This window comes from Salvia miltiorrhiza, chromosome 7 (genome assembly GCF_028751815.1).
Source record: "Salvia miltiorrhiza cultivar Shanhuang (shh) chromosome 7, IMPLAD_Smil_shh, whole genome shotgun sequence".
NCBI classification, from domain to species: Eukaryota; Viridiplantae; Streptophyta; class Magnoliopsida; order Lamiales; family Lamiaceae; genus Salvia; species Salvia miltiorrhiza.
Window position 1 is genome coordinate 46,298,844 of NC_080393.1, and position 17,178 is coordinate 46,316,021.

At 41.2% G+C, this 17,178-nt stretch overlaps 1 long non-coding RNA gene across 1 annotated transcript; it reads left to right on the forward strand.

The window, feature by feature from the left end:
* Nucleotides 1–6,320: 6,320 nt before the first annotated feature.
* LOC130992789 (uncharacterized) lies at nucleotides 6,321–7,221 on the forward strand. The gene is made up of 2 exons (XR_009091399.1): nucleotides 6,321–6,858; nucleotides 6,953–7,221. It is a non-coding gene; the product is annotated as an uncharacterized LOC130992789 (long non-coding RNA).
* The last annotated feature ends 9,957 nt before the right edge of the window (nucleotides 7,222–17,178 follow it).

A 17,178-nucleotide genomic window follows, 5' to 3' on the forward strand; every position in this document is an offset into this window, starting at 1 on the left:
AACTAGACACTTTTCGACGAATAAGGCTACGTCTCGTTTTATTCCTTCCCACCAGAAGGACTATTTTAGATCTTGATACATCTTAGTGTTTTTTTTTTTTTTTAGGTGGGCGGCATAAGGAGTGTCATGGGCTTCGCTCATGATCTTGTTCTTGAGTTCTTCATCATGGGGGATGCATATTCTCTTCTCAAAGAAAATAGCATTGTCGGCTTCTTCGTGATAGTTCTTGAGATTTCCTTCTCTTATCTTCACTCGTAAATTCTCCAACTTTTCATCTTTCCTCTGAGCTTCTACCACCATTTTCCTCAAATTCGGTATAATCGCGACCACCCCGCTATTGTAGCAGGTGGTTTTATCACCTCTAATCTCATCCTATCAAAATATCGTATGAGTTCTTCTTCCTTTGTAAGGATGTATCCCAGTTTCGATGGGACCTTGCGGCTCAATGCGTCGGCTACTACATGGGCCTTCCCTGGGTGATAATTTATACCACAGTCATAGTCTTTTACTAATTCGAGCCACCTTCGCTGTCTCATGTTGAGATCTTTTTGCTCGAAGAAGTACTTCAGACTTTTGTGATCGGTGTAAATCTCACACCTGACACCATATAGATGATGTCTCCAAATTTTCAGTGCGTGCACTACCGCCGCTAGCTCCAGATCATGGGTCGGATAATTCAATTCGTGTGGCCTAAGTTGCCGCGATGCATATGCAATCACTTTGCCTTCCTGCATCAAAACGCATCCTAGTCCATTCTTTGATGCATCCATGTAGACCACATACTCCTTGTTTAGTTCCGGAATTGCTAGCACTGGCGCCGTAGTTAGCTTCTCCTTGAGCAGTTGAAAACTTTCTTCGCACTCGTTAGTCCAATTGTACTTAATTCCTTTCCTGAGCAACTGCGTCATAGGCCTTGCTATTTTTGAAAATCCCTCAATGAATCTTCGATAGTAGCCAGCTAATCCCAAGAAACTTCTGATCTCATTTGGGGTAGTTGGTGACCTCCACCCTTGTACTGCTTCCACTTTGGCGGGATCCACCTTAATACCTTCTGAAGACATAATGTGTCCTAGAAATGTAACTTCTTTAAGCCAAAACTCGCATTTGCTGAATTTGGCATACAGACGTTCATCCCTTAGCGCTTGCAACGCAGTTCTCAGATGTTACTTGTGTTCTTCTTCATTCTTGGAATAGATGAGAATATCATCAATAAACACCAAGACGAACTTATCCAAATAAGGATGAAATACTCTATTCATGAGGTCCATGAACACAGCTGGCGCGTTTGTTAGTCCGAACAGCACAACTACAAACTCGTAGTGACCATATCTTGTTCGGAAAGCCGTTTTGGGTATATCTTCATGTCTAACCTTTAGCTGATGGTACCCAGACTTCAAATCGATTTTGGAGAAAACACTCGCGCCCTTGAGTTGGTCGAATAAATCATCGATTCTTGGCAAAGGATACTTGTTCTTAAGCGTTAACTTGTTTAGCTCTCGGTAGTCGATGCACAATCTCAAGGTGCCATCCTTTTTCTTGACGAATAATACTAGCGCTCGCCAAGGGAACACGCTAGGCCTGATGAAATCTAGGTCCAGCAATTCTTGTAACTGGATCTTCAACTCTTCCAATTCCTTTGAAGCCATTTTGTATGGTGCTTTTGATACTGGCGCCGATCCTGGTTCTAGATCGATGGTGAATTCTACTTGTCTATCGGGTGGTAATCCTGGCAAATTATCTAGAAAAACAACTTGGAAAACCCGTACGATCTCTACATCCTCCATTGTCTCAACTTTCCCGTTCAGGTATACGAGGAAAGCTTGGCAGTCTTTCTTGTTCATCATCTTCCTCGCTTGTAAGGCTGAAATGATCGGCACTCTATTCCTTATGCGAATCCCGTGGAAACTCAAAGCGTCCCTTCCTGGAAAGTTGAAAGCGATTCTCCGTTCTTGGCATAATATTGTGGCGTAGTTCTCCGCTAGCCAGTCCATCCCCAGGATTATATCTACGTCCTCCATCGATATAACGTATAAGTTATTTGCTACGACTTTAAACGTACCTATGGTTAACTCTAGGTTTGAGCAAGCATGTGTTACTACTGTCGCCCCTCATCTGGGTGAAGAAATTCTCAAGTCCTGATTAGTCTTTTCAGGTTGGAGCTTTAAGGTGTTTACACATGCACTTGCGATGAAAGAATGCGAGGCACCCGTGTCAAACAAAAGTATAATAGGTGTGTCGAGTAATGTGCCCATACCTGCCAAATTCCATTGGTTGTTTCCTTGCTTATTCTTGTGCACGGCATAGGTTCTAACTTAAGGGAGTTGCGGTGGATATAGTAGTTGTTGGCCTAGAATGACCCTAAAAGGTTGAGTTTGACCCGGGTTGATTCGATCTTCACATTCCTCCTTGTGGCCTCACTTGGCAATCTTTAGCAAAATGACTCTTCTGACTATATTTAAAGCGGGTATTATTACCATCCAAACATACGCTATAATATGACTTGGAAAACTTCGGCTATAAAGGTGTCCCAAGCTGGCCCTAATTATCCTTAGCAGGTACTACGTTTATTTGACGTCCTTGCCCTTGCCTTTGGACACTATGTTTCCTACCAAGTCTTCTTGTCATTTTGACTATCATAGTAGTATCTGTTGTTGTTGTTTCCTTTTCATTACCTTTTTCCTCGATCATTTGCTCCCTGAGTTGAGTTTGTGTCGGGCGATTCTCAGCATAACTGCCTTGCCTTCAAATCTTTGCTGAGTATTTCAAAGTATGTAAACTCATTGTGGTCAGTGCATGCCATTCTTATCTCGTGCCTTAGGCTGGGGTGAAAATTTTCCGACATATTTTCATTGTATCCACCTATTGTAGGGTGAACATGTCGCGGATGCTACGGTCGTACTAAGTCTAGATATCTTGTTTTGCTTCAGGTTAGTCATTTTCGTTTCCGTCCTTTAGCAGCTATCAGAAATATATATATCGTATATCTCTGCCTTAAGGTCATTTCTAAGGCGATTATGCCAACCCTTGTTGAGTCATCCCTTGTCGTTTTGCCTTCCACCAAAATCTACAGATTCAGTCAACAGGAATGCGACACAAGAAGTCATTATTGGCGGTAAGATGGAGGAAAGAAAATATCAAGGGTCTTGTCCATCGCCTTAATCCCAAGCTTACTATCAATTGGATTTCCCCAATCCAATCTATATACACGAGATTCACTTGAGAATAAGTTCCCTCGTCCTTTTGCGGCGGTTCATTTTGCTCCTACCTCATTCCTAGGGCTCATCTACGAGGCATTCTATTTCCAAAGACCAAAATGGTCATCGACCTATTTCCTACTACCTATCACATACATAACACTTTCCTGTGAATCTATCTTAAAACTATCATAGACCAAATAACTTAAGTCCTTGTACACAAACACTATATTACGGTCTCAGTTTGAACTCTGAATTTCTATCACAATGAGGGGTCGATAGTATTCATAGGACAAAGACTAATCTCAACTAATTTAAACACAATGAGAGATAACTATTCGAAGCTATAGTTGGGTGGTATACTAGGTCAATATACTAATACTTGTTAGTCTTATCGATTAAGGAAATCTATTATGATAACTCAAGAGTTGCAAGACTCAAAATCAACACAACATCAAGCAAAGTGTTAGAGAAACTGTTCAAGAGATTCAAAAGAACGACCAGATGGTAGAAAATGATTAACTACAAGGTCGAACAAAATGACCTAGAGTAAGAACTCATCTGGCTTATCAACCGATAGTTGAAACACATGGGTTTTCAACCGAAAAGACGTCTACTGAGATTTGGATCATGTGGACTTGCCAGGTCCAACATCATCACTTCCCAGTCACACGGGAAACATGAGTTCCGAACTTAGAAAGCCGTGGACAATTATTCATAATAAAACTCAAGTTCGTACTCAAGTTCGTACTGGCAACCAAAAGCTTAACTTAAAGTTCTATGTCCTATTGAACCCAAACCCCCACGTATAACATACACACAAATATATACATATATACAGGCAAAACATACTATTCTTAAAATCTATCGTGTAGTAAAAGTCGATTTGATGTTTCGTCGCGTGTGAACATTCGAACGTAAAGATTATGCTCAAACCCTTGATGCAGCGTTTGCCTTGAATTCGTCTTGTATCATCATTCCGTGCTTTTCCTTCAACACGTACATATCTTTTCATTCCTCTTTCATTCTTCTTAATCATCACTTTAAGAATCTAGATTGTAGAGATATCCTACTAATCTAGTAGTCTACGTTCTTTTAGAATCGTGATCAAGCAACTTATAGCAATCTATGTTTTCTGGGGAAAGCATGTGTCAATTCTCTATCATTCTTTCTATCATAACATCATAACTGCAATGATATGCCATGAAAGACAAAACATTCAACATTTCATCATAGCATGCTCTTCACATAAACATCTTCATGAAGCAGTTTAGAACAATAACATCTTTAAAACGTTGAAACTGCAGTTACCTTTTTCCTTGATTGAGCACGATGCAATGGAGTGTTGAGCGGTGTCGTATGATCCCACGTATGTCTAGTGAATCAAACTAGACTTGGCTTTTTAGAATAAGGTTTCTAGGGCCAGAGCAAACGAACTGCTCTGATACCATTCTGTCACAGCCCCCCCTATCCCAGTGACGGGTTAACCGGGGTTATGACTTGGGTGAACAATAAGAAACGAAAATTAAAGGGGATTTGTTAAGTAACCAACATTAATAACAACAAACTAGTGATATATATATATATATATATATATATATATATAAATGAAAGTTAATCAAAATGAAGTAGTAAAAAGTTCAAGTAGAAACGATAAATAAGTCAGAGTGTTTGCAGCGGAAAAACGTGTGAGTTATGCATGTGGAGATACATACTCAAGGTTTCATTACATATCCATCAAAAGGGAATCCGCTCAACACCGATCCATTCCATCGCCTGCTCAACCTGCACATTTAGAAATACATGCAGGGCTGAGTATAAAAATACTCAGTGGCATAAGCCGAAAACAAACATGCATACATATATAAATTGAACTGCCATAACAGTAACACACAGGGGTTTTCTTGAAAGTCCTGCGCTTACTAAAACATTTCTATCATTTTCATAAAGTCGATCGGCCGATCATTTTCCTTCATATGATCCATATCTGTTCATTTCTGTCACGCGCCGGGAAGGAGGCCTCCTTACCACGGATGCCAAGACCGGTCGCAAGCGACTCGCGGTCTCCATAAGTGTACACGTTAACCCTAGCTAGCGACCTTTGTCTAGCATAGGATCCCAATTGGATTTCCTTTAAAGTTGGCGAACCAACACAGATAGGATACATATAAAAACATAAACATTTTTGGCAGTCAATCATTTCATAAACATTTCATTTTCATTTCATAAACATTTTCATTTTCATTTCATAAGAGCCATTTATCATTTGAGCATAATAATAAACTGAAATTAACAGTTAAAATCATCTCATGCATATATTCGTATAAGAGGCCTACGACACGCAGGGGATCTCTATATACGTATAGTAAAAGTAATGCCCACCTTAAACGTTCTTAAAGCTGACGTGGAGTCGCTTATCCTTCGGCTTCACTTTTTGTCGTCCGGACCTTCATTGATGAAGAGTCGATAAGTTCGTGAAGAAATTGTCACAAGACAAAGTCTAATTCTACGTGCCTAGGGTATCTTTTAAAGTTTTAGGGTTCTAGCATCCATAATTCGTTCCATTAAAGATAGTCAAAAACCAACATAATCTTGACTAGTCACATAACCTCACGGGAATCACATAACAAACAAGATAAAAGAAATCAATATCTTTAACTTAATATCATTAAAAAAAAATCACATGCTCACATAAGCGATAAAAACCACGCAACAAATGAGAAATTTCATTATTCATTTACAAATAACTTAAATAAATCATTTTAATCCTTTTAAAAATCCATGCTCAATAAGCCTTGAAGTATTATAATAAATGAGGGCTTAATCCCAAAATAGTTCTTTTAAAGTCCATCAATAAATTTAAATAAAAAAACGGACTTCATTTAAAATAAATAGTCCCAACTTTCAATATTAAAATTTAAATCAAGAGATTTAAATTCACTAAAATAATTTAGTGAAAATTCAAACATTTTTACAAGAAATTAGGCCAAAATTCGTTGGTTTCATTAATCAATTATCAGCCCAAAATTAATTAAACTTTGGCCCAATCAAATAGATAAACACCCATCAGGATTTAAAGGCAAAATGGGCCCAACAGAAATAAAATAAAATCGGCCCACTCTCTCTTTTTTTTTAAATTTTCGGCCCAACCCACAAGATAGAAGGGCTTGAGCCCACAACTAATCCTAGCCCTAATCTAACACACATAAACACAAGACACACACACACACAAGCATCAGCACCTCACTCTCCCTCTCTGCCTCTCGGCTCTCTCGCCCCTCTCGCTTCTCTGCTCGGTCGAGTGCGGCGCCGCCTCCGGCGCGCCGCCTCGCCAGACGCCTCCCTCCTCTCTCTCTCCCCTGTTTCCTTCATCCGTCCCTCTCTCTCTGTTATTTCTCCCTCGCCGGTACTCGATGCATGCGCCGCCTTGAAGACCACAGCCGCCGCCTCGCCGTGAAGGAGCTCGGCCGCCGTCCGTCTGGTCTTTCTCCTTCGGCTTCTGCTCGGAAAAGGGCGCGGGGTAGCCTCCTCTCCATCCCCTCGTCTGGAACAGGGCATCTACCCTCTCCGCCATAGGGAGCGCACGGCCGCCGCCTGGCCGCCTCCTCCGTCGTCCGTCGTGGCTGAAATCGCGGTGGAGGCCGATCTTTGTCTCGCCGGAAAGGTATGTTCCAATTCTCCCCTTCTTTCTCTTCTCTACTTTTTTTCTATTTTTTTTGGAGTCCTAAACTTTCTCTCCCTCTCTCGATTTTCGACAGAAAAAGGAAAAGGGCGGCGGCTGCCGCCTCGCTGTCGCCGTCGACGGCGTCGACCCTGAGCAGCCTCCAGGCTGCTCCCCACTTTTCCCCTGTTCTCTCAACACAAACGAAGACATGGAGCACAACCCCCAAATTCCCAAATCCAAAATCATATATTAGAAAAATTAGGGTTTTCCATTTCTGTTCTTTTTCTTATCAAAATCATATATAAAATTTCTATTGGAACTGTAATACTTGCCGAAATAAAATGAGTGTGTGTGCTATGGCTCTCTTGATGTGTTTGTATGGATCATAAAAAAATGTTAAATGGAACATAGAAATATAGATTTTCAGTATAGGAAAAACCTTGAGATATGAGGGATGTATATTGTGAGTTTGTTGTTTCTGCAGAATAAGTAATCACCAACGCATTAGTAGGTGATGAGGTGAAACAGTTTGTGAAAGGAGGAACATTAAATCCTTACCCCCTTCTTGATCGAAAGTAGCCTGACTTGAGGAGAGAAAGAAAGTTGTGACTTTTACAAAAATGGATTAGAGTAAGAATGGCTTAGAGTGTAAGCTAAAACATTGGATAAGGTTAAGACTTAATGAAGAAGTTAAAGTAGTAGATATTTTGGGGCTTAAACTAATAAAATAATGCAAGTGGATAAGTGAGATAAGGTTAACTAATTAAAACATGTGGGTATCAAGTGGATGTGAAATAAATAAAAAAAAATTGTGGATAAGAGGTACCATCAAGTTAAATAAAACTTGTGACCTTAATAAATAAAAGATCTTTTAATAAAATCATTAAAATGAAATCCCTTGATTAATAAAAAATAATATCCCATTTAAAGGAAAATTTATGATTTCATGCCCAATTTAAAATCCATGTGGCTCATATAAATATGCTCAAATCAGTAATTAAATTTGTGCACCACATTTATAAAAACTCTTTTAAATCTCAAATGGATTCAAATAATAATAAGAACTAAGCACATCAAAACACATATATAACAATTAAATCACATCAGATAAATCAAACCAGTTTTATTATTAATGGATGCCGAACCCTAATTATTAATAATTAAGCCTTTAATCAGTGATTAAAAGCCGGGATATGACATATGTATTGATAGAACCATAGTGAGATATATTCTTCTATCTGACTTAAGTGAAGAATTAGAGATCTCGGTGACTTATAAGATCTTAATACTAATAAGATGTCAGATATATATATTGATTCGTCTATCACTTTGACTTACTATGAGCAAGAGTTATATAGTAACTTGAGTACTCTGTATCTTGGGTGATAGCGGTTAATATATGATATCTGATTATCTGTATTGGTACTCGTATCCGTATAGGATAATGACATCCCCTTAAGGAGCTCAATAATGTTTATTGCGCTAAACCCTGCAGGTTCATTAAGTTCAGGCGCAATAATAAGGTTTGAGTGGTACTGCTTAAGGATTACAAAGAGATTAATTAATTTAGGCTGTCAGAGCTCTAATTCATTAATGGATGTCGGATATTTTAAATACGAGGATTTAATAAGTCTAAATACAAGCCCCGACTCATCACCGGCAATAAAGGGGTAAGTCAATATTGGTTCTCTAGTGGAATGAACTAATATTTATAAATTAATTATGGTCTGGGCTGACCATAGATAATTAATTTATTTGAGGCCCATCTTTATTCCTTGTATTTGGTCCCTGGACTGGCCCAAAGTCTCCTAGTCCAGAGAAAGGCAGAAGACGCCCCACACCCTAATCTGCGCCCCTTCACTGTATTTTATTATAAAATACAGCTGTCAGCTCTCAGGAAATACACACTGATAATTATTAGGGTTTGAGAACTGAGAGGAGACGCAGGAAACACGTGGGAGCTTTCTGTCTTGGGATTTCTCACAGTTCGTTGTCCATCCAACGGTGAGACTTGAGCGGGATACAGTTCAGAAGATTGGAACTGGAGTTGTTCGATACGATCATCAATCATCTGTGCATCCAATTCACAAGTAAGTAAATCCTAACACCTGTGTGCAGCTGTTAAATTCATAGGAGCATGTTAGGTTTAATCGTTGTATGATAAATTAATAATAACCAAGAAACGATCATCGGGCAAAGCGAAACGTTAATTCAGTTTAATATTCCTTCAATTGGTATCAGAGCCCAGGATTAATTTCTTGGCTCTATTATTAATTTATGTACGATTAATAATGTGCGTTGTTTTTACTGCTGTTGTTCTTCGTGATCTGTTGATTCGTGGGATACGTCGTTTGACGTTGTAATCATTTTTCACCATGAGAAAATCCGTGGTTAGATTAGGATTTCAATTGTATTTGTTTTTCCGTTGTAAATCTATAAAACTGATGAACGAGACGAGCACGACGACGAATCAATGACGATGAACGGTGTAAGGAGAAAAAGTACGGAATCGGGCACGAGGGGCTGCGGGCGCCGAAGGACAGCGCGCGCGCGGGTGCAAGCACGCCGTGCGTAGCGCACCCAGGCCGGCGCCGCACGGCCGCTGTTGCTTCTGGTTCTGCACGTGGACTGGGCGAGGCGAGGCGGGATGTGGCGAGGTGTGCGACGGGAAGCAGTGGGCAGGGGTGGTGCGCGCCCGGGGCTGCGCCTGCGCGCTCTGCGCGCTTGCCGCTGCTGCCGCTGCTGTTGCCGCACGCTGGAGCCGCTGCTGCGTTGCTGTCGCCGTCTGTTGCTATCTCCGAGGCCGAGCCAGGCGCTGGAGGCCGCGCCGGGCAGCTGCTGCTCGCACAGGGGGCTGCCGCCTAGGGCTGCTGCCGGCTGATGCTGCTGCTGGAAGCGCCGTGCGCAGCCGGTGAGCTACTGCAGCGTCGGGTGTGCTGCTGTGCGGCGGAGGGCGGCTGTGCAAGGGAGGCGGCGGCAGCTAGGGTCCCTAGCTGCGAATTCCAAACCCTAGGGGGCCCAAACCCTAGTTTTTCCAAAGACGGGCCTATGTGTTCGGGCAAAGTTTAGTTTTTGGGCTTGTTTTATTTATTTTATTTTTCTTTTAAAATAGAATAGATGTTGGGATTCCACAAATGGGTCACGAAGAATTTTAATTCTTTTATTATGTTCTTTGCATGCCATGGTGTTAATCCCTTGTGCTCTTAACTTGCTTTTGATCGTCTCTGCTTGTTAATATGCTTTATTAACTGCGCTTAGACAAGCATGATAGTAGGTTTATCGTTTTCTTAAGCATGTTTTAGAATTCTGCGAGCATGTTTTACATGTTGCGTTCTAGAAAAGCATGATTAGGATTATGTGCTTGAGCATGTACAAACCTTTTGAAGTTAAAAAGACTAAGCAGTTTTAATAATTTTAATTCTTTAAAATTATTTTTAGACCTCCACATGCGGTCTCTAGACAAAGTGATTAGCAATATGAGTAAACGTCCACACAGCGTGGCTTACTTCATATTTGTTTTTCATAAGTTTGTCAGAAGAGGTTTCTATTAAAATATTTGAATCTATTAAAGTAGTGGGAGTTATGCAGTAAACGTCCACACAGCGTGGCTTACTTGTATAATTTTTACAAGTACTTTGGAGAATGGAATTGAATAAGATAACCAAGAAAATTAAATATAAAGCGGCATGGTCCGAGTGAGTATGTCAATTTCGAGAATTTAATTTTCAAGGTTAAAATGTGGTCATTGCTTAGATATCATATCAAGTACAATGTACAACTCCCCGAGGAGTCCCTTCTTGATGATGTTATGGTCTAGTTAAGGTGCCAACTATTAATTTCTTTTGTCAAAAGGTTAAGTTGACATGGATGAAAATTAAATGACTAGGTGAATAGTCTGGTTGAGGAGTTCGTGTGTAAACGTCCACACAGCGTGGCCTGCACATGGGATTCTTTGAGCAGTTGGAGGTTTCATTAATATTGTTTTATCAAAAGGTTACAATATTTTTGTTACGAACTATATGCGTTCATGTTCTTACATGTTTAAATTGTTTACTTTCAGATATGTCTATGTCTCCGATTATTAATATTCTAGCAAATAATCCTCTCACCGGTCCTAACTATACCGAATGGAAACGCCACATAATGTATATTCTTGACGCTGACGAGCACAGTTTTGTGCTTACCACTCCACGTCCCGCGGCCTTAACTGATCAGTCAACTGATGCGGAACGTGAGGCGCATAGGAGGTGGCACAAGTTGAATAATATGGCCAAGTGCTATATTATGATGACTATGTCGCAAACTTTGCAACTCCAGCATCAGGGCATGGACGATGCGACTACGATCATGTTAAATCTCTCTGAGGTTTATGGGGAGTCCGAAAGATCTGCCCGCATTAACATCATGAGAGAAATCTTAGCATGTGTTATGAGCGAGGGCAGTTCTGTGCACGATCATGTCATGCATATGATAAATTTGTTTGACAGGCTTGATCTGCTAGGAGAGGGTATCGAAGGCGAAGCCAAAGTCGATATCATCCTCAACACTCTCCCCAAATCCTATGAGAACTTCCGTCTCAACATCGTTATGAGCAAGGCCAACTGTACTCTCAATGAGTTGTTGAATGCTCTAGTTACGGCGGAGGGAGTCATGGGCACGCGAAAAGGGAAAGAGGTTCTTGTCGCTGCCAAGGGATCTACTTCTTCGTCGAAAGGCGGGAAAAAGAAGTGGAAGGGTCCAAAAGGCAAGAATGACAACGAAGCTAGTGGGAGTGGCAAAGCCAAAGTGGACGGCCCTAGCGGCGGCGTGAAGAAGCCAACGGGAAAAGGGAAGTGCTTCAAGTGCGGCAAGACTGGGCATTGGAAGAAAGATTGTCCGATGCTCAAGGCAAAGGGACAAGGTACGTCACAAGTTTTAGTAACTGAGACATGTTTAGCTTCGTTTTCTACTCATTCATGGGTAGTGGATACGGGGGCAACTGATCATGTTTGTTACACCTTGTAGGGCTTCAAGCCGACAAGGGAGCTGGAAAGTGATGAGATCACCATCTCCATGGGCAATGCGTCGAAGGTCGCAGCTGTTGCTATTGGAGATTTATCTTTATATTTTGGTGATGACATTTTAGTTTTGAGAGATATTTTATATGTGCCGAATTTTCGGCGGAACATAATTTCTGTTTCAAAATTGTTTTTGGATGGATATTCTGTTACTTTTGATAGAGGCGTCTCTATCATGAAAAATAACATGACTATTTGTTCTGGAATTTTGAACAACTCTCTCTATACTATTACATGTCCAATTAAAAATTCTGTCCATGTTGCTTCTACATCACAAATCTGTCCTAATCCGAATAAGAGGAAGTATTATTCTCATGAACAATATACGCATGTGTGGCACCTAAGGTTAGGCCACATCGATCTAAACAGGATCCAAAGGCTCGTTTCAAATGGAGTCTTGAAAGACTTTCAAGCTGTTCCATTTAGAACCTGTGAATCCTGTATAGAAGGAAAGATGAGGGCAAAGCCTTTCAAGGCCAAGGGAAACATGTGTTAGAATTGGTTCACTCTGACTTGTGTGGACCGATGTCCACAAAAGCTCGTAGAGGGTATGAGTATTTCGTCACTTTCATTGACGATTACTCAAGATTTGGGTATATTTACCTACTTCAACGCAAGTCTGAATGCTTTGAGAAATTCAAAGAATTCAAGGCAGAAGTGGAGAAGAGAACGGGTAAATCTATCAAGTCATTGCGGTCTGATCGCGGAGGCGAATACCTCGGAAACGAATTTTTGCAATACTTGTCAGATTTTGGGATTACATCTCAATTGACTGCACCGGGTACACCCCAACAGAACGGTGTAGCGGAGAGAAGAAACAGAACTCTTTTGGAAATGGTACGATCAATGATGAGTTATGCATCATTGCCTATTTCGTTCTGGGGATATGCCTTGGAAATAGCGGTTTACTTGCTCAATCTAGTACCTTCCAAATCGGTTCCTAAAACTCCTATCGAGTTATGGTCAGGGCGCCAGCCCAGCTTGAGCTATATCAAGGTATGCGGTTGTCCTGCATACGTGCTGGACAAGGAAGCGAAGAAATTGGAACCTAGATGCGAATTAATGCTGTTTATAGGATATCCTAAGGGAACGAAAGGTGGTTATTTTTATAATCCTAAGGATCAGAAAGTGGTTGTTAGCACCAACGCACGATTCTTGGAACAGGATTATATAGATAAGCACAAGTCTAAGTCCGAGATTGTTCTTCAAGAAATCGAAGGCAATGGACAGGCGATTCCATCACCCCAGCCAAGTGCGCAAGTGAATGCACCACAGGATACTGCACAAACCATTATCACAGCTGTACCACCACCGCTTCGTCGTAGTGGGAAGGTTGTAGTTCAACCCGATCGATTTATGTTCTTGGGAGAATCTTCGGATCTTCTTCCTGTTGATGAACAAAAGGATGTCGACCCTGATAACTATAGACAAGCGATGAAAGATCTAGATGCAGATTCTTGGTACGACGCCATGGTTTCTCAAATAGAATCCATGACTGCTATGGGTGTATACAAGAAAACGGAACTACCTGATGGCTTTGAAGCTATAGGTAGTAGGTGGGTATACAAGAGAAAGCGAGATTCGGATGGCGACGTCGCAGCTTTTAAGGCTAGACTGGTGGCAAAAGGCTATACCCAGGAACAGGGTATAGATTATGATGAAACTTTTTCGCCGGTTGCCATGCTTAAGTCTATCCGAATACTCCTTGCCATAGCAGCCCACATGAACCTTGAGATTTGGCAAATGGATGTCAAAACCGCTTTTCTAAACGGTTTCCTTGAAGAAGGAAGGGACATCTATATGCAGCAACCCGAAGGGTTTGTGAAGAAGGGCGAAGAGCATCTTGTTTGGAAGTTGAAGAAGTCCATTTATGGACTTAAGCAAGCTTCGAGGTCATGGAACAAGCATTTTGACGAGGTGATTAAATCCTATGGATTTACTCGCTGTGAAAACGAGAGTTGCGTGTACCGTTTAGATGCCGAAGGCGACGTGGTTTTCCTTGCACTTTATCTAGATGATATCCTCCTCATTAGCAACAATGTTGAGCTATTATCGGACATAAAGAAGTGGTTATCCGAACAGTTTCAAATGAAGGACTTAGGAGATGCAGCGTACATCCTGGGGATCAAGGTTGTCCGTGATCGCTAGAAAAGGATGTTGAGCTTATCTCAAGCGACCTACATTGATACTGTGATTGCTCGTTTTAGCATGCAAAATGCCAAGAAAGGCTTGCTACCTTTTAGACATGGCATTCCTCTGTCTAAGGACATGTGTCCTAAAACGCCTAGTGAGGTTGAGGACATGAGGAAAATACCCTATGCTTCCGCCGTAGGTAGCCTCATGTATGCAATGCTCTGCACGAGACCTGATATTTGCTATGTCGTTGGCATGGTTGCAGGATATCAGTCGAACCCTGGACCAGGACACTGGACTGCGGTAAAGCATATTCTCAAGTACCTGAAAAGGACTCGAGATTATAGGCTAGTTTACCAGTCAGACAGTCTATCTCCTTTGGGTTACACCGATTTGGATTTCCAGGCTGACCGGGATGAGAAGAGATCTACCTCTGGATATGTGTTTACCTTAGGAGGTGGAGCCGTATCATGGCGGAGTGCAAAGCAGAAGTGCATTGCAGACTCCACCATGGAAGCCGAGTATGTAGCTGCTTCCGAAGCCGCTAAAGAGGCTGTATGGTTCCGGAACTACCTCTTGGATCTAGGAGTGGTACCTAATTTGCCTAAGAGTATCATAATTTATTGTGATAACTCGGGTGCAGTGGCAAATTCTAAGGAACCCAGGAGCCACAAGGCGACCAAACACATAGAGAGAAAGTACCACATCATACGAGAAATCGTAAGTAGAGGAGATGTGCTAGTTGAGAAGATTAACACTTTGGAGAACTTAGCTGATCCTTTCACGAAGAGCTTACCGCAAAAGGCCTACGAGAAGCATGCTCGAGGGATGGGGCTGCGGTTGATGCCACCCACTTAGAGAAAAACTTTCAGTATAAGTGGGAGAAGAAGTAAAGAGTGAAGTGGATGTTGTAATAGCTAGTATTTAGACACATTGTATACTAAAAGTTTTGCTTTAGTATAAGTGGGAGATTGTTGGATTTGTATACTGAAAGTAAGAACGTTTTATGCTTGTATACAATGATTCCTGTTTTCACTATTTAATCTCCTATCTGATTGGGTTCATGATTGCATATGTATGTTCTTTATCTCTATATAAGTAGATTATATGGTGTGTTGTAGATCACAGAAGACCATATAATTGGATTAACCTTAAGAGATATAATATGATCACAACCGAAATAACTCTAGGACAAGTTATTAGTTTAGGTTGCGGTATAGATGGAAGTAGTTTGTCTTGACTCCTTATTTATACTGGTACGTAATACGTATTGATAGGACCACAGTGAGATATATTCTTCTATCTGACTTAAGTGAAGAATTAGAGATCTCGGTGACTTATAAGATCTTAATACTAATAAGATGTCAGATATATATATATTGATTCGTCTATCACTTTGACTTACTATGAGCAAGAGTTATATAGTAACTTGAGTACTCTGTATCTTGGGTGATAGCGGTTAATATATGATATCTGATTATCTGTATTGGTACTCGTATCCGTATAGGATAATGACATCCCCTTAAGGAGCTCAATAATGTTTATTGCGCTAAACCCTGCAGGTTGATTAAGTTCAGGCGCAATAATAAGGTTTGAGTGGTACTGCTTAAGGATTACAAAGAGATTAATTAATTTAGGCTGTCAGAGCTCTAATTAATTAATGGATGTCGGATATTTTAAATACGAGGATTTAATAAGTCTAAATACAAGCCCCGACTCATCACCGGTAATAAAGGGGTAAGTCAATATTGGTTCTCTAGTGGAATGAACTAATATTTATAAATTAATTATGGTCTGGGCTGACCATAGATAATTAATTTATTTGAGGCCCATCTTTATTCCTTGTATTTGGTCCCTGGACTGGCCCAAAGTCTCCTAGCCCAGAGAAAGGCAGAAGACGCCCCACACCCTAATCTGCGCCCCTTCACTGTATTTTATTATAAAATACAGCTGTCAGCTCTCAGGAAATACACACTGATAATTATTAGGGTTTGAGAACTGAGAGGAGGCGCAGGAAACACGTGGGAGCTTTCTGTCTTGGGATTTCTCACAGTTCGTTGTCCATCCAACGGTGAGACTTGAGCGGGATACAGTTCAGAAGATCAAAACTGGAGTTGTTCGATACGATCATCAATCATCTGTGCATCCAATTCACAAGTAAGTAAATCCTAACACCTGTGTGCAGCTGTTAAATTCATAGGAGCATGTTAGGTTTAATCGTTGTATGATAAATTAATAATAACCAAGAAACGATCATCGGGCAAAGCGGAACGTTAATTCAGTTTAATATTCCTTCACTTTCTTCTTGACGAAAAGGACCGGCGCTCCCCACGGGGAAACACTAGGTCGAATGAAGCCCATGTCTAGAAGTTCTTGGAGTTGTAACTTCAATTCTTGCAACTCTGCAAGGGCCATCCTGCATGGCGCTTTCGACATCGGTGCGACTCCAGGTTCGAGGTCTATCGTAAACTCGAGTTGTCGATCAGGTGGTAAACCTGGCAAAGTTTCAGGGAAAACGTCTTTGTACTCTCGCACAACTGGTACGTCATCAATATCCGCTTTGGATTCCTCCTTCTGGTTTAAATATACGACATACGCGGTCGTATTCTTCTTTTGTAAAAGCTTCTTGGCTTGCAAAGCCGAGATAATTGGCGTCTTCTTCCATTTTCCTTCAATGCCAACGAAGGCAGTAGGCTCTTAGCCAGGTGGCTGGAATGATATATGTCTCTCCTTGCATTGTATCTTCGCATGGTTCTCTTCCAACCAGTCCATTCCCAAAATTATATCTAAGTGCCACATAGGCATCACCCTCAGATTTTTGGCCTCGAGCTTTAACGTTCCTAACTCGAATTCTACGTTAGGACAAACGTGTGAAACCGTAGTAGTTCTGCCTATAGGTGTAGTCACTTTCAGACATTATGGGGCAGGCTCTACTTTCAGTTCTAAAGTATCTACACACGTGTGAGAGATAAAAGAATGTGTCGCTCCAGTGTCGAACAAAACTACTATGGATACGCCTTTCATCTCGCCTATACCTGTTAGATTTCCCCGATTCTGGTCTTGAGCTTTCTGATTGATCGCGAACATTCTTTGATGATGTTGCTGTTGATTCGCCTGCGGGCCAGCTGGT